Source organism: Delphinapterus leucas, chromosome 19 (assembly GCF_059928025.1).
Source record: "Delphinapterus leucas isolate spDelLeu-1000000601 "Yukka" chromosome 19, BTC_Dleu_Yukka2, whole genome shotgun sequence".
NCBI classification, from domain to species: domain Eukaryota; kingdom Metazoa; phylum Chordata; class Mammalia; order Artiodactyla; family Monodontidae; genus Delphinapterus; species Delphinapterus leucas.
Window position 1 is genome coordinate 28,754,832 of NC_143147.1, and position 21,289 is coordinate 28,776,120.

Below are 21,289 nucleotides of genomic sequence, written 5' to 3' on the forward strand. Positions count from 1 at the left end.
GCTGGCGGTGAGGCGCAAGCGCCAGCGAAAGTGGGCCTCAAGAGGCAGCCCGCCGTCCCCGTCCCGTCTACGGCCATACCACCCTGAACGCGCCCGATCTCGTCTGATCTCGGAAGCTAAGCAGGGTCGGGCCTGGTTAGTACTTGGATGGGAGACCTCCTGGGAATACCGGGTGCTGTAGGCTTTTTGCCTCCCGCTCCGCCTTCTCCTTGAACTCGCCCGCGGGCGCTGGCCGCCGGCTCCGACCGCGCCGGGGCTCCGCTGCAGGCCCCGCCTCCTCAGGCCCCTCGCACCACGGCGCGCGCGCCGGAGGGGGCGCTCCCCGCCGGCCCGGCCCGCCAGGCGGCCAGAAGGCGGCCCTGGAAGGCAGCCGCACCCCAGACGCCCCCGGGGTGCCTGGCCGGACCCAGGCTCCGCCGCGGGCCCGGTTGCCGTGCCTTCGGCCAGCGAGCCCGTCGACCTGCACCTGGCCGCCCCCACCGGCGCCCCGCCCCGGGGCCGCCACCTGTGTGCCGGTGGGTGTGTCCCTCCACAGCTCCCTCCGGCAAAAGCCCCGCCCCCGCCGTGTCGCCGCCGCGGCCGGGTGCGGGAGCGGGATCGAGAGCAGGGGCCGCTTCCCCGGGCCTGCCGGCCCCAGGGGCGGGCTCCTGAGCTCGGCGGGTGGTGTGCGGGCAAGGGTGGCCTCGCCGGGGCTGAGGGGCCGTGGCGACACGATGGTGGCTCCCAGTGGCTTCGGGCCAGCTGCTGTCGGGCAGGAGGGCCGGCCCGGGCTGCTGCCGGGCGGCGCCTAGCGCCGCGTGAGCGGGCAGGGGCGATGCCCAAGGGACCGCGGGCCCCGGGCCCTGAAGCCTCCGGGGCCACGTCCCTGTGAGCGACGGGCGGGATCTTGGCGGGGCGCCAAGCGCCGAAGTGTTCGCTGGGTCACGCCCGCCCTCGGCTGGGAGGGGGTGGCCAAACCCTCCGCCTCCGCCACCGCCCGGTACCCGAGACCTCCGTTCCCCCTGCCTGGGCGGGCGACGGGGTCCTGCCGGGGCGGGCTGACCGCCAGGCTGGCGGTGAGGCGCAAGCGCCAGCGAAAGTGGGCCTCAAGAGGCAGCCCGCCGTCCCCGCCCCCGTCTACGGCCATACCACCCTGAACGCGCCCGATCTCGTCTGATCTCGGAAGCTAAGCAGGGTCGGGCCTGGTTAGTACTTGGATGGGAAACCGCCTGGGAATACCGGGTGCTGTAGGCTTTTTGCCTCCCGCTCCGCCTTCTCCTTTAACTCGCCCGCGGGCGGTGGCCGCCGGCTCCGCCGGCGCCGGGGCCCCGCTGCAGGCCCCGCCTCCTCAGGCCCCTCCCACCACGGCGCGCGCGCCGGAGGGGGCGCTCCCCGCCGGCCCGGCCCGCCAGGCGGCCAGAAGGCGGCCCTGGAAGGCAGCCGCACCCCAGACGCCCCCGGGGTGCCTGGCCCGGACCCAGGCTCCGCCGCGGGCCCGGTTGCCGTGCCTTCGGCCAGCGAGCCCGTCGACCTGCACCTGGCCGCCCCCACCGGCGCCCCGCCCCGGGGCCGCCACCTGTGTGCCGGTGGGTGTGTCCCTCCACAGCTCCCTCTGGCAAAAGCCCAGCCCCCGCCGTGTCGCCGCCGCGGCCGTGTGCGGGAGCGGGATCGAGGGCAGGGGCCGCTTCCCCGGGCCTGCCGGCCGCCAGGGGCGGGCTCCTGAGCTCGGCGGGTGGTGTGCGGGCAAGGGTGGCCTCGCCGGGGCTGTGGGGCCGTGGCGACACGATGGTGGCTCCCAGTGGCTTCGGGCCAGCTGCTGTCGGGCAGGAGGGCCGGCCCGGGATGCGGCCGGGCGGCGCCTAGCGCCGCGTGGTCGGGCAGGGGCGATGCCCAAGGGACCGCGGGCCCCGGGCCCTGAAGCCTCCGGGGCCACGTCCCTGTGAGCGACGGGCCGGATCTTGGGCGGGGCGCCAAGCGCCGAAGGGTTCGCTGGGTCACGCCCGCCCTCGGCTGGGAGGGGGTGGCCAAACCCTCCGCCTCCGCCACCGCCCGGTACCCGAGACCTCCGTTCCCCCTGCCTGGGCGGGCGACGGGGTCCTGCCGGGGCGGGCTGACCGCCAGGCTGGCGGTGAGGCGCAAGCGCCAGCGAAAGTGGGCCTCAAGAGGCAGCCCGCCGTCCCCGTCCCGTCTACGGCCATACCACCCTGAACGCGCCCGATCTCGTCTGATCTCGGAAGCTAAGCAGGGTCGGGCCTGGTTAGTACTTGGATGGGAGACCGCCTGGGAATACCGGGTGCTGTAGGCTTTTTGCCTCCCGCTCCGCCTTCTCCTTTAACTCGCCCGCGGGCGGTGGCCGCCGGCTCCGCCGGCGCCGGGGCCCCGCTGCAGGCCCCGCCTCCTCAGGCCCCTCCCACCACGGCGCGCGCGCCGGAGGGGGCGCTCCCCGCCGGCCCGGCCCGCCAGGCGGCCAGAAGGCGGCCCTGGAAGGCAGCCGCACCCCAGACGCCCCCGGGGTGCCTGGCCCGGACCCAGGCTCCGCCGCGGGCCCGGTTGCCGTCCCTTCGGCCAGCGAGCCCGTCGACCTGCACCTGGCCGCCCCCACTGGCGCCCCGCCCCGGGGCCGCCACCTGTGTGCCGGTGGCTGTGTCCCTCCACAGCTCCCTCCGGCAAAAGCCCCGCCCCCCGCCGTGTCGCCGCCGCTGCCAGGTGCGGGAGCGGGATCGAGGGCAGGGGGCGCTTCCCCGGGCCTGCCGGCCGCCAGGGGCGGGCTCCTGAGCTCGGCGGGTGGTGTGCGGGCAAGGGTGGCCTCGCCGGGTCTGAGGGGCCGTGGCGACACGATGGTGGCTCCCAGTGGCTTCGGGCCAGCTGCTGTCGGGCAGGAGGGCCGGCCCGGGTTGCGGCTGGGCGGCGCCTAGCGCCGCGTGGGCGGGCAGGGGCGATGCCCAAGGGACCGCGGGCCCCGGGCACTGAAGCCTCCGGGGCCACGTCCCTGTGAGCGACGGGCGGGATCTTGGCGGGGCGCCAAGCGCCGAAGGGTTCGCTGGGTCACGCCCGCCCTCGGCTGGGAGGGGGTGGCCAAACCCTCCGCCTCCGCCACCGCCCGGTACCCGAGACCTCCGTTCCCCCTGCCTGGGCGGGCGACGGGGTCCTGCCGGGGCGGGCTGACCGCCAGGCTGGCGGTGAGGCGCAAGCGCCAGCGAAAGTGGGCCTCAAGAGGCAGCCCGCCGTCCCCGCCCCCGTCTACGGCCATACTACCCTGAACGCGCCCGATCTCGTCTGATCTCGGAAGCTAAGCAGGGTCGGGCCTGGTTAGTACTTGGATGGGAGACCGCCTGGGAATACCGGGTGCTGTAGGCTTTTTGCCTCCCGCTCCGCCTTCTCCTTTAACTCGCCCGCGGGCGGTGGCCGCCGGCTCCGCCCGCGCCGGGGCCCCGCTGCAGGCCCCGCCTCCTCAGGCCCCTCCCACCACGGCACGCGCGCCGGAGGGGGCGCTCCCCGCCGGCCCGGCCCGCCAGGCGGCCAGAAGGCGGCCCTGGAAGGCAGCCGCACCCCAGACGCCCCCGGGGTGCCTGGCCCGGACCCAGGCTCCGCCGCGGGCCCGGTTGCCGTCCCTTCGGCCAGCGAGCCCGTCGACCTGCACCTGGCCGCCCCCACCGGCGCCCCGCCCCGGGGCCGCCACCTGTGTGCCGGTGGGTGTGTCCCTCCACAGCTCCCTCCGGCAAAAGCCCCGCCCCCCGCCGTGTCGCCGCCGCTGCCGGGTGCGGGAGCGGGATCGAGGGCAGGGGCCGCTTCCCCGGGCCTGCCGGCCGCCAGGGGCGGGCTCCTGAGCTCGGCGGGTGGTGTGCGGGCAAGGGTGGCCTCGCCGGGGCTGAGGGGCCGTGGCGACACGATGGTGGCTCCCAGTGGCTTCGTGCCAGCTGCTGTCGGGCAGGAGGGCCGGCCCGGGCTGCGGCTGGGCGGCGCCTAGCGCCGCGTGGGCGGGCAGGGGCGATGCCCAAGGGACCGCGGGCCCCGGGCCCTGAAGCCTCCGGGGCCACGTCCCTGTGAGCGACGGGCCGGATCTTGGGCGGGGCGCCTAGCGCCGAAGGGTTCGCTGGGTCACGCCCGCCCTCGGCTGGGAGGGGGTGGCCAAACCCTCCGCCTCCGCCACCGCCCGGTAACCGAGACCTCCGTTCCCCCTGCCTGGGCGGGCGACGGGGTCCTGCCGGGGCGGGCTGACCGCCAGGCTGGCGGTGAGGCGCAAGCGCCAGCGAAAGTGGGCCTCAAGAGGCAGCCCGCCGTCCCCGCCCCCGTCTACGGCCATACCACCCTGAACGCGCCCGATCTCGTCTGATCTCGGAAGCTAAGCAGGGTCGGGCCTGGTTAGTACTTGGATGGGAGACCGCCTGGGAATACCGGGTGCTGTAGGATTTTTGCCTCCCGCTCCGCCTTCTCCTTTAAATCGCCCGCGGGCGGTGGACGCCGGCTCCGCCCGCGCCGGGGCCCCGCTGCAGGCCCCGCCTCCTCAGGCCCCTCCCACCACGGCGCGCGCGCCGGAGGGGGCGCTCCCCGCCAGCCCGGCCCGCCAGGCGGCCAGAAGGCGGCCCTGGAAGGCAGCCGCACCCCAGACGCCCCCGGGGTGCCTGGCCCGGACCCAGGCTCCGCCGCGGGCCCGGTTGCCGTGCCTTCGGCCAGCGAGCCCGTCGACCTGCACCTGGCCGCCCCCACCGGCGCCCCGCCCCGGGGCCGCCACCTGTGTGCCGGTGGGTGTGTCCCTCCACAGCTCCCTCTGGCAAAAGCCCAGCCCCCGCCGTGTCGCCGCCGCGGCCGTGTGCGGGAGCGGGATCGAGGGCAGGGGCCGCTTCCCCGGGCCTGCCGGCCGCCAGGGGCGGGCTCCTGAGCTCGGCGGGTGGTGTGCGGGCAAGGGTGGCCTCGCCGGGGCTGTGGGGCCGTGGCGACACGATGGTGGCTCCCAGTGGCTTCGGGCCAGCTGCTGTCGGGCAGGAGGGCCGGCCCGGGATGCGGCCGGGCGGCGCCTAGCGCCGCGTGGTCGGGCAGGGGCGATGCCCAAGGGACCGCGGGCCCCGGGCCCTGAAGCCTCCGGGGCCACGTCCCTGTGAGCGACGGGCCGGATCTTGGGCGGGGCGCCAAGCGCCGAAGGGTTCGCTGGGTCACGCCCGCCCTCGGCTGGGAGGGGGTGGCCAAACCCTCCGCCTCCGCCACCGCCCGGTACCCGAGACCTCCGTTCCCCCTGCCTGGGCGGGCGACGGGGTCCTGCCGGGGCGGGCTGACCGCCAGGCTGGCGGTGAGGCGCAAGCGCCAGCGAAAGTGGGCCTCAAGAGGCAGCCCGCCGTCCCCGTCCCGTCTACGGCCATACCACCCTGAACGCGCCCGATCTCGTCTGATCTCGGAAGCTAAGCAGGGTCGGGCCTGGTTAGTACTTGGATGGGAGACCGCCTGGGAATACCGGGTGCTGTAGGCTTTTTGCCTCCCGCTCCGCCTTCTCCTTTAACTCGCCCGCGGGCGGTGGCCGCCGGCTCCGCCGGCGCCGGGGCCCCGCTGCAGGCCCCGCCTCCTCAGGCCCCTCCCACCACGGCGCGCGCGCCGGAGGGGGCGCTCCCCTCCGGCCCGGCCCGCCAGGCGGCCAGAAGGCGGCCCTGGAAGGCAGCCGCACCCCAGACGCCCCCGGGGTGCCTGGCCCGGACCCAGGCTCCGCCGCGGGCCCGGTTGCCGTCCCTTCGGCCAGCGAGCCCGTCGACCTGCACCTGGCCGCCCCCACTGGCGCCCCGCCCCGGGGCCGCCACCTGTGTGCCGGTGGCTGTGTCCCTCCACAGCTCCCTCCGGCAAAAGCCCCGCCCCCCGCCGTGTCGCCGCCGCTGCCAGGTGCGGGAGCGGGATCGAGGGCAGGGGGCGCTTCCCCGGGCCTGCCGGCCGCCAGGGGCGGGCTCCTGAGCTCGGCGGGTGGTGTGCGGGCAAGGGTGGCCTCGCCGGGTCTGAGGGGCCGTGGCGACACGATGGTGGCTCCCAGTGGCTTCGGGCCAGCTGCTGTCGGGCAGGAGGGCCGGCCCGGGTTGCGGCTGGGCGGCGCCTAGCGCCGCGTGGGCGGGCAGGGGCGATGCCCAAGGGACCGCGGGCCCCGGGCACTGAAGCCTCCGGGGCCACGTCCCTGTGAGCGACGGGCGGGATCTTGGCGGGGCGCCAAGCGCCGAAGGGTTCGCTGGGTCACGCCCGCCCTCGGCTGGGAGGGGGTGGCCAAACCCTCCGCCTCCGCCACCGCCCGGTACCCGAGACCTCCGTTCCCCCTGCCTGGGCGGGCGACGGGGTCCTGCCGGGGCGGGCTGACCGCCAGGCTGGCGGTGAGGCGCAAGCGCCAGCGAAAGTGGGCCTCAAGAGGCAGCCCGCCGTCCCCGCCCCCGTCTACGGCCATACTACCCTGAACGCGCCCGATCTCGTCTGATCTCGGAAGCTAAGCAGGGTCGGGCCTGGTTAGTACTTGGATGGGAGACCGCCTGGGAATACCGGGTGCTGTAGGCTTTTTGCCTCCCGCTCCGCCTTCTCCTTTAAATCGCCCGCGGGCGGTGGCCGCCGGCTCCGCCCGCGCCGGGGCCCCGCTGCAGGCCCCGCCTCCTCAGGCCCCTCCCACCACGGCACGCGCGCCGGAGGGGGCGCTCCCCGCCGGCCCGGCCCGCCAGGCGGCAAGAAGGCGGCCCTGGAAGGCAGCCGCACCCCAGACGCCCCCGGGGTGCCTGGCCCGGACCCAGGCTCCGCCGCGGGCCCAGTTGCCGTCCCTTCGGCCAGCGAGCCCCTCGACCTGCACCTGGCCGCCCCCACCGGCGCCCCGCCCCGGGGCCGCCACCTGTGTGCCGGTGGGTGTGTCCCTCCACAGCTCCCTCCGGCAAAAGCCCCGCCCCCCGCCGTGTCGCCGCCGCTGCCGGGTGCGGGAGCGGGATCGAGGGCAGGGGCCGCTTCCCCGGGCCTGCCGGCCGCCAGGGGCGGGCTCCTGAGCTCGGCGGGTGGTGTGCGGGCAAGGGTGGCCTCGCCGGGGCTGAGGGGCCGTGGCGACACGATGGTGGCTCCCAGTGGCTTCGTGCCAGCTGCTGTCGGGCAGGAGGGCCGGCCCGGGCTGCGGCTGGGCGGCGCCTAGCGCCGCGTGGGCGGGCAGGGGCGATGCCCAAGGGACCGCGGGCCCCGGGCCCTGAAGCCTCCGGGGCCACGTCCCTGTGAGCGACGGGCCGGATCTTGGGCGGGGCGCCTAGCGCCGAAGGGTTCGCTGGGTCACGCCCGCCCTCGGCTGGGAGGGGGTGGCCAAACCCTCCGCCTCCGCCACCGCCCGGTACCCGAGACCTCCGTTCCCCCTGCCTGGGCGGGCGACGGGGTCCTGCCGGGGCGGGCTGACCGCCAGGCTGGCGGTGAGGCGCAAGCGCCAGCGAAAGTGGGCCTCAAGAGGCAGCCCGCCGTCCCCGCCCCCGTCTACGGCCATACCACCCTGAACGCGCCCGATCTCGTCTGATCTCGGAAGCTAAGCAGGGTCGGGCCTGGTTAATACTTGGATGGGAGACCGCCTGGGAATACCGGGTGCTGTAGGATTTTTGCCTCCCGCTCCGCCTTCTCCTTTAAATCGCCCGCGGGCGGTGGACGCCGGCTCCGCCCGCGCCGGGGCCCCGCTGCAGGCCCCGCCTCCTCAGGCCCCTCCCACCACGGCGCGCGCGCCGGAGGGGGCGCTCCCCGCCAGCCCGGCCCGCCAGGCGGCCAGAAGGCGGCCCTGGAAGGCAGCCGCACCCCAGACGCCCCCGGGGTGCCTGGCCCGGACCCAGGCTCCGCCGCGGGCCCGGTTGCCGTGCCTTCGGCCAGCGAGCCCGTCGACCTGCACCTGGCCGCCCCCACCGGCGCCCCGCCCCGGGGCCGCCACCTGTGTGCCGGTGGGTGTGTCCCTCCACAGCTCCCTCTGGCAAAAGCCCAGCCCCCGCCGTGTCGCCGCCGCGGCCGTGTGCGGGAGCGGGATCGAGGGCAGGGGCCGCTTCCCCGGGCCTGCCGGCCGCCAGGGGCGGGCTCCTGAGCTCGGCGGGTGGTGTGCGGGCAAGGGTGGCCTCGCCGGGGCTGTGGGGCCGTGGCGACACGATGGTGGCTCCCAGTGGCTTCGGGCCAGCTGCTGTCGGGCAGGAGGGCCGGCCCGGGATGCGGCCGGGCGGCGCCTAGCGCCGCGTGGTCGGGCAGGGGCGATGCCCAAGGGACCGCGGGCCCCGGGCCCTGAAGCCTCCGGGGCCACGTCCCTGTGAGCGACGGGCCGGATCTTGGGCGGGGCGCCAAGCGCCGAAGGGTTCGCTGGGTCACGCCCGCCCTCGGCTGGGAGGGGGTGGCCAAACCCTCCGCCTCCGCCACCGCCCGGTACCCGAGACCTCCGTTCCCCCTGCCTGGGCGGGCGACGGGGTCCTGCCGGGGCGGGCTGACCGCCAGGCTGGCGGTGAGGCGCAAGCGCCAGCGAAAGTGGGCCTCAAGAGGCAGCCCGCCGTCCCCGTCCCGTCTACGGCCATACCACCCTGAACGCGCCCGATCTCGTCTGATCTCGGAAGCTAAGCAGGGTCGGGCCTGGTTAGTACTTGGATGGGAGACCGCCTGGGAATACCGGGTGCTGTAGGCTTTTTGCCTCCCGCTCCGCCTTCTCCTTTAACTCGCCCGCGGGCGGTGGCCGCCGGCTCCGCCGGCGCCGGGGCCCCGCTGCAGGCCCCGCCTCCTCAGGCCCCTCCCACCACGGCGCGCGCGCCGGAGGGGGCGCTCCCCTCCGGCCCGGCCCGCCAGGCGGCCAGAAGGCGGCCCTGGAAGGCAGCCGCACCCCAGACGCCCCCGGGGTGCCTGGCCCGGACCCAGGCTCCGCCGCGGGCCCGGTTGCCGTCCCTTCGGCCAGCGAGCCCGTCGACCTGCACCTGGCCGCCCCCACTGGCGCCCCGCCCCGGGGCCGCCACCTGTGTGCCGGTGGCTGTGTCCCTCCACAGCTCCCTCCGGCAAAAGCCCCGCCCCCCGCCGTGTCGCCGCCGCTGCCAGGTGCGGGAGCGGGATCGAGGGCAGGGGGCGCTTCCCCGGGCCTGCCGGCCGCCAGGGGCGGGCTCCTGAGCTCGGCGGGTGGTGTGCGGGCAAGGGTGGCCTCGCCGGGTCTGAGGGGCCGTGGCGACACGATGGTGGCTCCCAGTGGCTTCGGGCCAGCTGCTGTCGGGCAGGAGGGCCGGCCCGGGTTGCGGCTGGGCGGCGCCTAGCGCCGCGTGGGCGGGCAGGGGCGATGCCCAAGGGACCGCGGGCCCCGGGCACTGAAGCCTCCGGGGCCACGTCCCTGTGAGCGACGGGCGGGATCTTGGCGGGGCGCCAAGCGCCGAAGGGTTCGCTGGGTCACGCCCGCCCTCGGCTGGGAGGGGGTGGCCAAACCCTCCGCCTCCGCCACCGCCCGGTACCCGAGACCTCCGTTCCCCCTGCCTGGGCGGGCGACGGGGTCCTGCCGGGGCGGGCTGACCGCCAGGCTGGCGGTGAGGCGCAAGCGCCAGCGAAAGTGGGCCTCAAGAGGCAGCCCGCCGTCCCCGCCCCCGTCTACGGCCATACTACCCTGAACGCGCCCGATCTCGTCTGATCTCGGAAGCTAAGCAGGGTCGGGCCTGGTTAGTACTTGGATGGGAGACCGCCTGGGAATACCGGGTGCTGTAGGCTTTTTGCCTCCCGCTCCGCCTTCTCCTTTAAATCGCCCGCGGGCGGTGGCCGCCGGCTCCGCCCGCGCCGGGGCCCCGCTGCAGGCCCCGCCTCCTCAGGCCCCTCCCACCACGGCACGCGCGCCGGAGGGGGCGCTCCCCGCCGGCCCGGCCCGCCAGGCGGCAAGAAGGCGGCCCTGGAAGGCAGCCGCACCCCAGACGCCCCCGGGGTGCCTGGCCCGGACCCAGGCTCCGCCGCGGGCCCAGTTGCCGTCCCTTCGGCCAGCGAGCCCCTCGACCTGCACCTGGCCGCCCCCACCGGCGCCCCGCCCCGGGGCCGCCACCTGTGTGCCGGTGGGTGTGTCCCTCCACAGCTCCCTCCGGCAAAAGCCCCGCCCCCCGCCGTGTCGCCGCCGCTGCCGGGTGCGGGAGCGGGATCGAGGGCAGGGGCCGCTTCCCCGGGCCTGCCGGCCGCCAGGGGCGGGCTCCTGAGCTCGGCGGGTGGTGTGCGGGCAAGGGTGGCCTCGCCGGGGCTGAGGGGCCGTGGCGACACGATGGTGGCTCCCAGTGGCTTCGTGCCAGCTGCTGTCGGGCAGGAGGGCCGGCCCGGGCTGCGGCTGGGCGGCGCCTAGCGCCGCGTGGGCGGGCAGGGGCGATGCCCAAGGGACCGCGGGCCCCGGGCCCTGAAGCCTCCGGGGCCACGTCCCTGTGAGCGACGGGCCGGATCTTGGGCGGGGCGCCTAGCGCCGAAGGGTTCGCTGGGTCACGCCCGCCCTCGGCTGGGAGGGGGTGGCCAAACCCTCCGCCTCCGCCACCGCCCGGTACCCGAGACCTCCGTTCCCCCTGCCTGGGCGGGCGACGGGGTCCTGCCGGGGCGGGCTGACCGCCAGGCTGGCGGTGAGGCGCAAGCGCCAGCGAAAGTGGGCCTCAAGAGGCAGCCCGCCGTCCCCGCCCCCGTCTACGGCCATACCACCCTGAACGCGCCCGATCTCGTCTGATCTCGGAAGCTAAGCAGGGTCGGGCCTGGTTAATACTTGGATGGGAGACCGCCTGGGAATACCGGGTGCTGTAGGATTTTTGCCTCCCGCTCCGCCTTCTCCTTTAAATCGCCCGCGGGCGGTGGACGCCGGCTCCGCCCGCGCCGGGGCCCCGCTGCAGGCCCCGCCTCCTCAGGCCCCTCCCACCACGGCGCGCGCGCCGGAGGGGGCGCTCCCCGCCAGCCCGGCCCGCCAGGCGGCCAGAAGGCGGCCCTGGAAGGCAGCCGCACCCCAGACGCCCCCGGGGTGCCTGGCCCGGACCCAGGCTCCGCCGCGGGCCCGGTTGCCGTGCCTTCGGCCAGCGAGCCCGTCGACCTGCACCTGGCCGCCCCCACCGGCGCCCCGCCCCGGGGCCGCCACCTGTGTGCCGGTGGGTGTGTCCCTCCACAGCTCCCTCTGGCAAAAGCCCAGCCCCCGCCGTGTCGCCGCCGCGGCCGTGTGCGGGAGCGGGATCGAGGGCAGGGGCCGCTTCCCCGGGCCTGCCGGCCGCCAGGGGCGGGCTCCTGAGCTCGGCGGGTGGTGTGCGGGCAAGGGTGGCCTCGCCGGGGCTGTGGGGCCGTGGCGACACGATGGTGGCTCCCAGTGGCTTCGGGCCAGCTGCTGTCGGGCAGGAGGGCCGGCCCGGGATGCGGCCGGGCGGCGCCTAGCGCCGCGTGGTCGGGCAGGGGCGATGCCCAAGGGACCGCGGGCCCCGGGCCCTGAAGCCTCCGGGGCCACGTCCCTGTGAGCGACGGGCCGGATCTTGGGCGGGGCGCCAAGCGCCGAAGGGTTCGCTGGGTCACGCCCGCCCTCGGCTGGGAGGGGGTGGCCAAACCCTCCGCCTCCGCCACCGCCCGGTACCCGAGACCTCCGTTCCCCCTGCCTGGGCGGGCGACGGGGTCCTGCCGGGGCGGGCTGACCGCCAGGCTGGCGGTGAGGCGCAAGCGCCAGCGAAAGTGGGCCTCAAGAGGCAGCCCGCCGTCCCCGTCCCGTCTACGGCCATACCACCCTGAACGCGCCCGATCTCGTCTGATCTCGGAAGCTAAGCAGGGTCGGGCCTGGTTAGTACTTGGATGGGAGACCTCCTGGGAATACCGGGTGCTGTAGGCTTTTTGCCTCCCGCTCCGCCTTCTCCTTGAACTCGCCCGCGGGCGCTGGCCGCCGGCTCCGCCCGCCCCGGGGCTCCGCTGCAGGCCCCGCCTCCTCAGGCCCCTCGCACCACGGCGCGCGCGCCGGAGGGGGCGCTCCCCGCCGGCCCGGCCCGCCAGGCGGCCAGAAGGCGGCCCTGGAAGGCAGCCGCACCCCAGACGCCCCCGGGGTGCCTGGCCCGGACCCAGGCTCCGCCGCGGGCCCGGTTGCCGTGCCTTCGGCCAGCGAGCCCGTCGACCTGCACCTGGCCGCCCCCACCGGCGCCCCGCCCCGGGGCCGCCACCTGTGTGCCGGTGGGTGTGTCCCTCCACAGCTCCCTCTGGCAAAAGCCCAGCCCCCGCCGTGTCGCCGCCGCGGCCGTGTGCGGGAGCGGGATCGAGGGCAGGGGCCGCTTCCCCGGGCCTGCCGGCCGCCAGGGGCGGGCTCCTGAGCTCGGCGGGTGGTGTGCGGGCAAGGGTGGCCTCGCCGGGGCTGTGGGGCCGTGGCGACACGATGGTGGCTCCCAGTGGCTTCGGGCCAGCTGCTGTCGGGCAGGAGGGCCGGCCCGGGTTGCGGCTGGGCGGCGCCTAGCGCCGCGTGGGCGGGCAGGGGCGATGCCCAAGGGACCGCGGGCCCCGGGCACTGAAGCCTCCGGGGCCACGTCCCTGTGAGCGACGGGCGGGATCTTGGCGGGGCGCCAAGCGCCGAAGGGTTCGCTGGGTCACGCCCGCCCTCGGCTGGGAGGGGGTGGCCAAACCCTCCGCCTCCGCCACCGCCCGGTACCCGAGACCTCCGTTCCCCCTGCCTGGGCGGGCGACGGGGTCCTGCCGGGGCGGGCTGACCGCCAGGCTGGCGGTGAGGCGCAAGCGCCAGCGAAAGTGGGCCTCAAGAGGCAGCCCGCCGTCCCCGCCCCCGTCTACGGCCATACTACCCTGAACGCGCCCGATCTCGTCTGATCTCGGAAGCTAAGCAGGGTCGGGCCTGGTTAGTACTTGGATGGGAGACCGCCTGGGAATACCGGGTGCTGTAGGCTTTTTGCCTCCCGCTCCGCCTTCTCCTTTAACTCGCCCGCGGGCGGTGGCCGCCGGCTCCGCCCGCGCCGGGGCCCCGCTGCAGGCCCCGCCTCCTCAGGCCCCTCCCACCACGGCACGCGCGCCGGAGGGGGCGCTCCCCGCCGGCCCGGCCCGCCAGGCGGCCAGAAGGCGGCCCTGGAAGGCAGCCGCACCCCAGACGCCCCCGGGGTGCCTGGCCCGGACCCAGGCTCCGCCGCGGGCCCGGTTGCCGTCCCTTCGGCCAGCGAGCCCGTCGACCTGCACCTGGCCGCCCCCACCGGCGCCCCGCCCCGGGGCCGCCACCTGTGTGCCGGTGGCTGTGTCCCTCCACAGCTCCCTCCGGCAAAAGCCCCGCCCCCCGCCGTGTCGCCGCCGCTGCCAGGTGCGGGAGCGGGATCGAGGGCAGGGGCCGCTTCCCCGGGCCTGCCGGCCGCCAGGGGCGGGCTCCTGAGCTCGGCGGGTGGTGTGCGGGCAAGGGTGGCCTCGCCGGGGCTGAGGGGCCGTGGCGACACGATGGTGGCTCCCAGTGGCTTCGGGCCAGCTGCTGTCGGGCAGGAGGGCCGGCCCGGGTTGCGGCTGGGCGGCGCCTAGCGCCGCGTGGGCGGGCAGGGGCGATGCCCAAGGGACCGCGGGCCCCGGGCACTGAAGCCTCCGGGGCCACGTCCCTGTGAGCGACGGGCGGGATCTTGGCGGGGCGCCAAGCGCCGAAGGGTTCGCTGGGTCACGCCCGCCCTCGGCTGGGAGGGGGTGGCCAAACCCTCCGCCTCCGCCACCGCCCGGTACCCGAGACCTCCGTTCCCCCTGCCTGGGCGGGCGACGGGGTCCTGCCGGGGCGGGCTGACCGCCAGGCTGGCGGTGAGGCGCAAGCGCCAGCGAAAGTGGGCCTCAAGAGGCAGCCCGCCGTCCCCGCCCCCGTCTACGGCCATACTACCCTGAACGCGCCCGATCTCGTCTGATCTCGGAAGCTAAGCAGGGTCGGGCCTGGTTAGTACTTGGATGGGAGACCGCCTGGGAATACCGGGTGCTGTAGGCTTTTTGCCTCCCGCACCGCCTTCTCCTTTAAATCGCCCGCGGGCGGTGGCCGCCGGCTCCGCCCGCGCCGGGGCCCCGCTGCAGGCCCCGCCTCCTCAGGCCCCTCCTACCACGGCACGCGCGCCGGAGGGGGCGCTCCCCGCCGGCCCGGCCCGCCAGGCGGCAAGAAGGCGGCCCTGGAAGGCAGCCGCACCCCAGACGCCCCCGGGGTGCCTGGCCCGGACCCAGGCTCCGCCGCGGGCCCGGTTGCCGTCCCTTCGGCCAGCGAGCCCGTCGACCTGCACCTGGCCGCCCCCACCGGCGCCCCGCCCCGGGGCCGCCACCTGTGTGCCGGTGGGTGTGTCCCTCCACAGCTCCCTCCGGCAAAAGCCCCGCCCCCCGCCGTGTCGCCGCCGCTGCCGGGTGCGGGAGCGGGATCGAGGGCAGGGGCCGCTTCCCCGGGCCTGCCGGCCGCCAGGGGCGGGCTCCTGAGCTCGGCGGGTGGTGTGCGGGCAAGGGTGGCCTCGCCGGGGCTGAGGGGCCGTGGCGACACGATGGTGGCTCCCAGTGGCTTCGTGCCAGCTGCTGTCGGGCAGGAGGGCCGGCCCGGGCTGCGGCTGGGCGGCGCCTAGCGCCGCGTGGGCGGGCAGGGGCGATGCCCAAGGGACCGCGGGCCCCGGGCCCTGAAGCCTCCGGGGCCACGTCCCTGTGAGCGACGGGCCGGATCTTGGGCGGGGCGCCTAGCGCCGAAGGGTTCGCTGGGTCACGCCCGCCCTCGGCTGGGAGGGGGTGGCCAAACCCTCCGCCTCCGCCACCGCCCGGTACCCGAGACCTCCGTTCCCCCTGCCTGGGCGGGCGACGGGGTCCTGCCGGGGCGGGCTGACCGCCAGGCTGGCGGTGAGGCGCAAGCGCCAGCGAAAGTGGGCCTCAAGAGGCAGCCCGCCGTCCCCGCCCCCGTCTACGGCCATACCACCCTGAACGCGCCCGATCTCGTCTGATCTCGGAAGCTAAGCAGGGTCGGGCCTGGTTAGTACTTGGATGGGAGACCGCCTGGGAATACCGGGTGCTGTAGGATTTTTGCCTCCCGCTCCGCCTTCTCCTTTAAATCGCCCGCGGGCGGTGGCCGCCGGCTCCGCCCGCGCCGGGGCCCCGCTGCAGGCCCCGCCTCCTCAGGCCCCTCCCACCACGGCGCGCGCGCCGGAGGGTGCGCTCCCCGCCGGCCCGGCCCGCCTGGCGGCCAGAAGGCGGCCCTGGAAGGCAGCCGCACCCCAGACGCCCCCGGGGTGCCTGGCCCGGACCCAGGCTCCGCCGCGGGCCCGGTTGCCGTCCCTTCGGCCAGCGAGCCCGTCGACCTGCACCTGGCCGCCCCCACCGGCGCCCCGCCACGGGGCCGCCACCTGTGTGCCGGTGGGTGTGTCCCTCCACAGCTCCCTCCGGCAAAAGCCCCGCCCCCCGCCGTGTCGCCGCCGCTGCCGGGTGCGGGAGCGGGATCGAGGGCAGGGGCCGCTTCCCCGGGCCTGCCGGCCGCCAGGGGCGGGCTCCTGATCTCGGCGGGTGGTGTGCGGGCAAGGGTGGCCTCGCCGGGGCTGAGGGGCCGTGGCGACACGATGGTGGCTCCCAGTGGCTTCGGGCCAGCTGCTGTCGGGCAGGAGGGCCGGCCCGGGCTGCGGCTGGGCGGCGCCTAGCGCCGCGTGGGCGGGCAGGTGCGATGCCCAAGGGACCGCGGGCTCCGGGCCCTGAAGCCTCCGGGGCCACGTCCATGTGAGCGACGGGCCGGATCTTGGGCGGGGCGCCAAGCGCGGAAGGGTTCGCTGGGTCACGCCCGCCCTCGGCTGGGAGGGGGTGGCCAAACCCTCCGCCTCCGCCACCGCCCGGTACCCGAGACCTCCGTTCCCCCTGCCTGGGCGGGCGACGTGGTCCTGCCGGGGCGGGCTGACCGCCAGGCTGGCGGTGAGGCGCAAGCGCCAGCGAAAGTGGGCCTCAAGAGGCAGCCCGCCGTCCCCGCCCCCGTCTACGGCCATACCACCCTGAACGCGCCCGATCTCGTCTGATCTCGGAAGCTAAGCAGGGTCGGGCCTGGTTAGTACTTGGATGGGAGACCGCCTGGGAATACCGGGTGCTGTAGGCTTTTTGCCTCCCGCTCCGCCTTCTCCTTTAACTCGCCCGCGGGCGGTGGCCGCCGGCTCCGCCCGCGCCGGGGCCCCGCTGCAGGCCCCGCCTCCTCAGGCCCCTCCCACCACGGCGCGCGCGCCGGAGGGGGCGCTCCCCGCCGGCCCGGCCAGAAGGCGGCCCTGGAAGGCAGCCGCACCCCAGACGCCCCGGGGTGCCTGGCCCGGACCCAGGCTCCGCCGCGGGCCCGGTTGCCTTCCCTTCGGCCAGCGAGCCCCTCGACCTGCACCTGGCCGCCCCCACCGGCGCCCCGCCCCGGGGCCGCCACCTGTGTGCCGGTGGGTGTGTCCCTCCACAGCTCCCTCCGGCAAAAGCCCCGCCCCCCGCCGTGTCACCGCCGCGGCCGGGTGCGGGAGCGGGATCGAGGGCAGGGGCCGCTTCCCCTGGCCTGCCGGCCGCCAGGGGCGGGCTACTGAGCCCGGCGGGTGGTGTGCGGGCAAGGGTGGCCTCGCCGGGGCTGAGGGGCCGTGGCGACACGATGGTGGCTCCCAGTGGCTTCGGGCCAGCTGCTGTCGGGCAGGAGGGCCGGCCCGGGCTGCGGCTGGGCGGCTCCTAGCGCCGCGTCGGCGGGCAGGGGCGATGCCCAAGGGACCGCGGGCCCCGGGCCCTGAAGCCTCCGGGGCCACGTCCCTGTGAGCGACGGGCCGGATCTTGGGCGGGGCGCCAAGCGCCGAAGGGTTCGCTGGGTCACGCCCGCCCTCGTCTGGGAGGGTGTGGCCAAACCCTCCGCCTCCGCCACCGCCCGGTACCCGAGACCTCCGTTCCCCCTGCCTGGGCGGGCGACGGGTTCCTGCCGGGGCGGGCTGACCGCCAGGCTGGCGGTGAGGCGCAAGCGACAGCGAAAGTGGGCCTCAGGAGGCAGCCCGCCGTCCCCGCCCCCGTCTACGGCCATACCACCCTGAACGCGCCCGATCTCGTCTGATCTCGGAAGCTAAGCAGGGTCGGGCCTGGTTAGTACTTGGATGGGAGACCGCCTGGGAATACCGGGTGCTGTAGGCTTTTTGCCTCCTGCTCCGCCTTCTCCTTTAACTCGCCCGCGGGCGGTGGCCGCCGGCTCCGCCCGCGCCGGGGCCCCGCTGCAGGCCCCGCCTCCTCAGGCCCCTCCCACCACGGCGCGCGCGCCGGAGGGGGCGCTCCCCGCCGGCCCGGCCCGCCAGGCGGCCAGAAGGCGGCCCTGGAAGGCAGCCGCACCCCAGACGCCCCCGGGGTGCCTGGCCCGGACCCAGGCTCCGCCGCGGGCCCGGTTGCCGTCCCTTCGGCCAGCGAGCCCGTCGACCTGCACCTGGCCGCCCCCACCGGCGCCCCGCCCCGGGGCCGCCACCTGTGTGCCGGTGGGTGTGTCCCGCCACAGCTCCCTCCGGCAAAAGCCCCGCCCCCCGCCGTGTCGCCGCCGCTGCCGGGTGCGGGAGCGGGACCGAGGGCAGGGGCCGCTTCCCCGGGCCTGCCGGCCGCCAGGGGCGGGCTCCTGAGCTCGGCGGGTGGTGTGCGTGCAAGGGTGGCCTCGCCGGGGCTGAGGGGCCGTGGCGACACGATGGTGGCTCCCAGTGGCTTCGGGCCAGCTGCTGTCGGGCAGGAGGGCCGGCCCGGGCTGCGGCTGGGCGGCGCCTAGCGCCGCGTGGGCGGGCAGGGGCGATGCCCAAGGCACCGCGGGCCCCGGGCCCTGAAGCCTCCGGGGCCACGTCCCTGTGAGCGACGGGCCGGATCTTGGGCGGGGCGCCAAGCGCCGAAGGGTTCGCTGGGTCAAGCCCGCCCTCGGCTGGGAGGGGGTGGCCAAACCCTCCGCCTCCGCCACCGCCCGGTACCCGAGACCTCCGTTCCCCCTGCCTAGGCGGGCGACGGGGTCCTGCCGGGGCGGGCTGACCGCCAGGCTGGCGGTGAGGCGCAAGCGCCAGCGAAAGTGGGCCTCAAGAGGCAGCCCGCCGTCCCCGCCCCCGTCTACGGCCATACCACCCTGAACGCGCCCGATCTCGTCTGATCTCGGAACCTAAGCAGGGTCGGGCCTGGTTAGTACTTGGATGGGAGACCGCCTGGGAATACCGGGTGCTGTAGGGTTTTTGCCTCCCGCTCCGCCTTCTCCTTTAACTCGCCCGCGGGCGGTGGCCGCCGGCTCCGCCCGCGCCGGGGCCCCGATGCAGGCCCCGCCTCCTCAGGCCCCTCCCACCACGGCGCGCGCGCCGGAGCGGGCGCTCCCCACCAGCCCGGCCCGCCAGGCGGCCAGAAGGCGGCCCTGGAAGGCAGCCGCACCCCAGACGCCCCCGGGGTGCCTGGCCCGGACCCAGGCTCCGCCGCGGGCCCGATTGCCGTGCCTTCCGCCAGCGAGCCCCTCGACCTGCACCTGGCCGCCCCCACCGGCGCCCCGCCCCGGGGCCGCCACCTGTGTGCCGGTGGGTGTGTCCCTCCACAGCTCCCTCCGGCAAAAGCCCCGCCCCCCGCCGTGTCGCCGCCGCGGCCGGGTGCGGGAGCGGGATCGAGGGCAGGGGCCGCTTCCCCGGGCCTGCCGGCCGCCAGGGGCGGGCTCCTGAGCTCGGCGGGTGGTGTGCGGGCAAGGGTGGCCTCGCCGGGGCTGAGGGGCCGTGGCGACACGATGGTGGCTCCCAGTGGCTTCGGGCCAGCTGCTGTCGGGCAGGAGGGCCGGCCCGGGCTGCGGCTGGGCGGCGCCTAGCGCCGCGTGGGCGGGCAGGGGCGATGCCCAAGGGACCGCGGGCCCCGGGCACTGAAGCCTCCGGGGCCACGTCCCTGTGAGCGACGGGCGGGATCTTGGCGGGGCGCCAAGCGCCGAAGAGTTCACTGGGTCACGCCCGCCCTCGGCTGGGAGGGGGTGGCCAAACCCTCCGCCTCCGCCACCGCCCGGTACCCGAGACCTCCGTTCCCCCTGCCTGGGCGGGCGACGGGGTCCTGCCAGGGCGGGCTGACCTCCAGGCTGGCGGTGAGGCGCAAGCGCCAGCGAAAGTGGGCCTCAAGAGGCAGCCCGCCGTCCCCGCCCCCGTCTACGGCCATACCACCCTGGACGCGCCCGATCTCGTCTGATCTCGGAAGCTAAGCAGGGTCGGGCCTGGTTAGTACTTGGATGGGAGACCGCCTGGGAATACCGGGTGCTGTAGGCTTTTTGCCTCCCGCTCCGCCTTCTCCTTTAACTCGCCCGCGGGCGGTGGCCGCCGGCTCCGCCCGCGCCGGGGCCCCGCTGCAGGCCCCGCCTCCTCAGGCCCCTCCCACCACGGCGCGCGCGCCGGAGGGGGCGCTCCCCGCCAGCCCGGCCCGCCAGGCGGCCAGAAGGCGGCCCTGGAAGGCAGCCGCACCCCAGACGCCCCCGGGGTGCCTGGCCCGGACCCAGGCTCCGCCGCGGGCCCGATTGCCGTGCCTTCCGCCAGCGAGCCCCTCGACCTGCACCTGGCCGCCCCCACCGGCGCCCCGCCCCGGGGCCGCCACCTGTGTGCCGGTGGGTGTGTCCCTCCACAGCTCCCTCCGGCAAAAGCCCCGCCCCCCGCCGTGTCGCCGCCGCGGCCGTGTGCGGGAGCGGGATCGAGGGCAGGGGCCGCTTCCCCGGGCCTGCCGGCCGCCAGGGGCGGGCTCCTGAGCTCGGCGGGTGGTGTGCGGGCAAGGGTGGCCTCGCCGGGGCTGAGGGGCCGTGGCGACACGATGGTGGCTCCCAGTGGCTTCGGGCCAGCTGCTGTCGGGCAGGAGGGCCGGCCCGGGCTGCGGCTGGGCGGCGCCTAGCGCCGCGTGGGCGGGCAGGGGCGATGCCCAAGGGACCGCGGGCCCCGGGCACTGAAGCCTCCGGGGCCACGTCCCTGTGAGCGACGGGCGGGATCTTGGCGGGGCGCCAAGCGCCGAAGAGTTCACTGGATCACGCCCGCCCTCGGCTGGGAGGGGGTGGCCAAACCCTCCGCCTCCGCCACCGCCCGGTACCCGAGACATCCGTTCCCCCTGCCTGGGCGGGCGACGGGGTCCTGCCAGGGCGGGCTGACCTCCAGGCTGGCGGTGAGGCGCAAGCGCCAGCGAAAGTGGGCCTCAAGAGGCAGCCCGCCGTCCCCGCCCCCGTCTACGGCCATACCACCCTGGACGCGCCCGATCTCGTCTGATCTCGGAAGCTAAGCAGGGTCGGGCCTGGTTAGTACTTGGATGGGAGACCGCCTGGGAATACCGGGTGCTGTAGGCTTTTTGCCTCCCGCTCCGCCTTCTCCTTTAACTCGCCCGCGGGCGGTGGCCGCCGGCTCCGCTCGCGCCGGGGCCCCGCTGCAGGCCCCGCCTCCTCAGGCCCCTCCCACCACGGCGCGCGCGCCGGAGGGGGCGCTCCCCGCCGGCCCGGCCAGAAGGCGGCCCTGGAAGGCACCCGCACCCCAGACGCCCCGGGGTGCCTGGCCCGGACCCAGGCTCCGCCGCGGGCCCGGTTGCCGTCCCTTTGGCCAGCGAGCCCCTCGACCTGCACCTGGCTGCCCCCACCGGCGCCCCGCCCCGGGGCCGCCACCTGTGTGCCGGTGGGTGTGTCCCTCCACAGCTCCCTCCGGCAAAAGCCCCGCCCCCCGCCGTGTCACCGCCGCGGCCGGGTGCGGGAGCGGGATCGAGGGCAGGGGCCGCTTCCCCTGGCCTGCCGGCCGCCAGGGGCGGGCTACTGAGCCCGGCGTGTGGTGTGCGGGCAAGGGTGGCCTCGCCGGGGCTGAGGGGCCGTGGCGACACGATGGTGGCTCCCAGTGGCTTCGGGCCAGCTGCTGTCGGGCAGGAGGGCCGGCCCGGGCTGCGGCTGGGCGGCTCCTAGCGCCGCGTCGGCGGGCAGGAGCGATGCCCAAGGGACCGCGGGCCCCGGGCCCTGAAGCCTCCGCGGCCACGTCCCTGTGAGCGACGGGCCGGATCTTGGGCGGGGCGCCAAGCGCCGAAGGGTTCGCTGGGTCACGCCCGCCCTCGGCTGGGAGGGGGTGGCCAAACCCTCCGCCTCCGCCACCGCCCGGTACCCGAGACCTCCGTTCCCCCTGCCTGGGCGGGCGACGGGTTCCTGCTGGGGCGGGCTGACCGCCAGGCTGGCGGTGAGGCGCAAGCGACAGCGAAAGTGGGCCTCAGGAGGCAGCCCGCCGTCCCCGCCCCCGTCTACGGCCATACCACCCTGAACGCGCCCGATCTCGTCTGATCTCGGAAGCTAAGCAGGGTCGGGCCTGGTTAGTACTTGGATGGGAGACCGCCTGGGAATACCGGGTGCTGTAGGCTTTTTGCCTCCTGCTCCGCCTTCTCCTTTAACTCGCCCGCGGGCGGTGGCCGCCGGCTCCGCCCGCGCCGGGGCCCCGCTGCAGGCCCCGCC

The 21,289-nt window shown here is 76.7% G+C and overlaps 21 non-coding genes across 21 annotated transcripts; all 21 read left to right on the forward strand.

Annotated features, from left to right (window-relative positions):
• Nucleotides 1-65: 65 nt before the first annotated feature.
• LOC149745422 (5S ribosomal RNA) lies at nt 66-184 on the forward strand. The gene has a single exon (XR_016389139.1). It is a non-coding gene; the product is annotated as a 5S ribosomal RNA (ribosomal RNA).
• Nucleotides 185-1,114: 930 nt separating this feature from the next.
• LOC149745423 (5S ribosomal RNA) lies at nt 1,115-1,233 on the forward strand. Its single transcript, XR_016389655.1, has one exon. It is a non-coding gene; the product is annotated as a 5S ribosomal RNA (ribosomal RNA).
• Nucleotides 1,234-2,165: 932 nt separating this feature from the next.
• LOC149745424 (5S ribosomal RNA) lies at nt 2,166-2,284 on the forward strand. Its single transcript, XR_016390711.1, has one exon. It is a non-coding gene; the product is annotated as a 5S ribosomal RNA (ribosomal RNA).
• Nucleotides 2,285-3,217: 933 nt separating this feature from the next.
• Nucleotides 3,218-3,336, forward strand: LOC149745425 (5S ribosomal RNA). Its single transcript, XR_016389804.1, has one exon. It is a non-coding gene; the product is annotated as a 5S ribosomal RNA (ribosomal RNA).
• A 934-nt stretch (nt 3,337-4,270) lies between these two features.
• Nucleotides 4,271-4,389, forward strand: LOC149745426 (5S ribosomal RNA). Its single transcript, XR_016389933.1, has one exon. It is a non-coding gene; the product is annotated as a 5S ribosomal RNA (ribosomal RNA).
• A 932-nt stretch (nt 4,390-5,321) lies between these two features.
• Nucleotides 5,322-5,440, forward strand: LOC149745427 (5S ribosomal RNA). Its single transcript, XR_016390712.1, has one exon. It is a non-coding gene; the product is annotated as a 5S ribosomal RNA (ribosomal RNA).
• Nucleotides 5,441-6,373: 933 nt separating this feature from the next.
• Nucleotides 6,374-6,492, forward strand: LOC149745428 (5S ribosomal RNA). The gene has a single exon (XR_016389805.1). It is a non-coding gene; the product is annotated as a 5S ribosomal RNA (ribosomal RNA).
• Nucleotides 6,493-7,426: 934 nt separating this feature from the next.
• LOC149745429 (5S ribosomal RNA) lies at nt 7,427-7,545 on the forward strand. Its single transcript, XR_016390349.1, has one exon. It is a non-coding gene; the product is annotated as a 5S ribosomal RNA (ribosomal RNA).
• Nucleotides 7,546-8,477: 932 nt separating this feature from the next.
• LOC149745430 (5S ribosomal RNA) lies at nt 8,478-8,596 on the forward strand. The gene has a single exon (XR_016390713.1). It is a non-coding gene; the product is annotated as a 5S ribosomal RNA (ribosomal RNA).
• A 933-nt stretch (nt 8,597-9,529) lies between these two features.
• On the forward strand, nt 9,530-9,648 carry LOC149745431 (5S ribosomal RNA). Its single transcript, XR_016389807.1, has one exon. It is a non-coding gene; the product is annotated as a 5S ribosomal RNA (ribosomal RNA).
• Nucleotides 9,649-10,582: 934 nt separating this feature from the next.
• LOC149745432 (5S ribosomal RNA) lies at nt 10,583-10,701 on the forward strand. Its single transcript, XR_016390350.1, has one exon. It is a non-coding gene; the product is annotated as a 5S ribosomal RNA (ribosomal RNA).
• A 932-nt stretch (nt 10,702-11,633) lies between these two features.
• LOC149745433 (5S ribosomal RNA) lies at nt 11,634-11,752 on the forward strand. The gene has a single exon (XR_016389152.1). It is a non-coding gene; the product is annotated as a 5S ribosomal RNA (ribosomal RNA).
• Nucleotides 11,753-12,684: 932 nt separating this feature from the next.
• On the forward strand, nt 12,685-12,803 carry LOC149745434 (5S ribosomal RNA). The gene has a single exon (XR_016389808.1). It is a non-coding gene; the product is annotated as a 5S ribosomal RNA (ribosomal RNA).
• A 933-nt stretch (nt 12,804-13,736) lies between these two features.
• Nucleotides 13,737-13,855, forward strand: LOC149745435 (5S ribosomal RNA). Its single transcript, XR_016389809.1, has one exon. It is a non-coding gene; the product is annotated as a 5S ribosomal RNA (ribosomal RNA).
• Nucleotides 13,856-14,789: 934 nt separating this feature from the next.
• On the forward strand, nt 14,790-14,908 carry LOC149745436 (5S ribosomal RNA). Its single transcript, XR_016389934.1, has one exon. It is a non-coding gene; the product is annotated as a 5S ribosomal RNA (ribosomal RNA).
• A 934-nt stretch (nt 14,909-15,842) lies between these two features.
• On the forward strand, nt 15,843-15,961 carry LOC149745437 (5S ribosomal RNA). The gene has a single exon (XR_016390714.1). It is a non-coding gene; the product is annotated as a 5S ribosomal RNA (ribosomal RNA).
• Nucleotides 15,962-16,882: 921 nt separating this feature from the next.
• LOC149745438 (5S ribosomal RNA) lies at nt 16,883-17,001 on the forward strand. Its single transcript, XR_016390715.1, has one exon. It is a non-coding gene; the product is annotated as a 5S ribosomal RNA (ribosomal RNA).
• A 934-nt stretch (nt 17,002-17,935) lies between these two features.
• On the forward strand, nt 17,936-18,054 carry LOC149745439 (5S ribosomal RNA). The gene has a single exon (XR_016390360.1). It is a non-coding gene; the product is annotated as a 5S ribosomal RNA (ribosomal RNA).
• Nucleotides 18,055-18,987: 933 nt separating this feature from the next.
• Nucleotides 18,988-19,106, forward strand: LOC149745440 (5S ribosomal RNA). Its single transcript, XR_016389850.1, has one exon. It is a non-coding gene; the product is annotated as a 5S ribosomal RNA (ribosomal RNA).
• A 933-nt stretch (nt 19,107-20,039) lies between these two features.
• Nucleotides 20,040-20,158, forward strand: LOC149745441 (5S ribosomal RNA). Its single transcript, XR_016389861.1, has one exon. It is a non-coding gene; the product is annotated as a 5S ribosomal RNA (ribosomal RNA).
• Nucleotides 20,159-21,079: 921 nt separating this feature from the next.
• Nucleotides 21,080-21,198, forward strand: LOC149745442 (5S ribosomal RNA). Its single transcript, XR_016390717.1, has one exon. It is a non-coding gene; the product is annotated as a 5S ribosomal RNA (ribosomal RNA).
• Nucleotides 21,199-21,289: the final 91 nt, after the last annotated feature.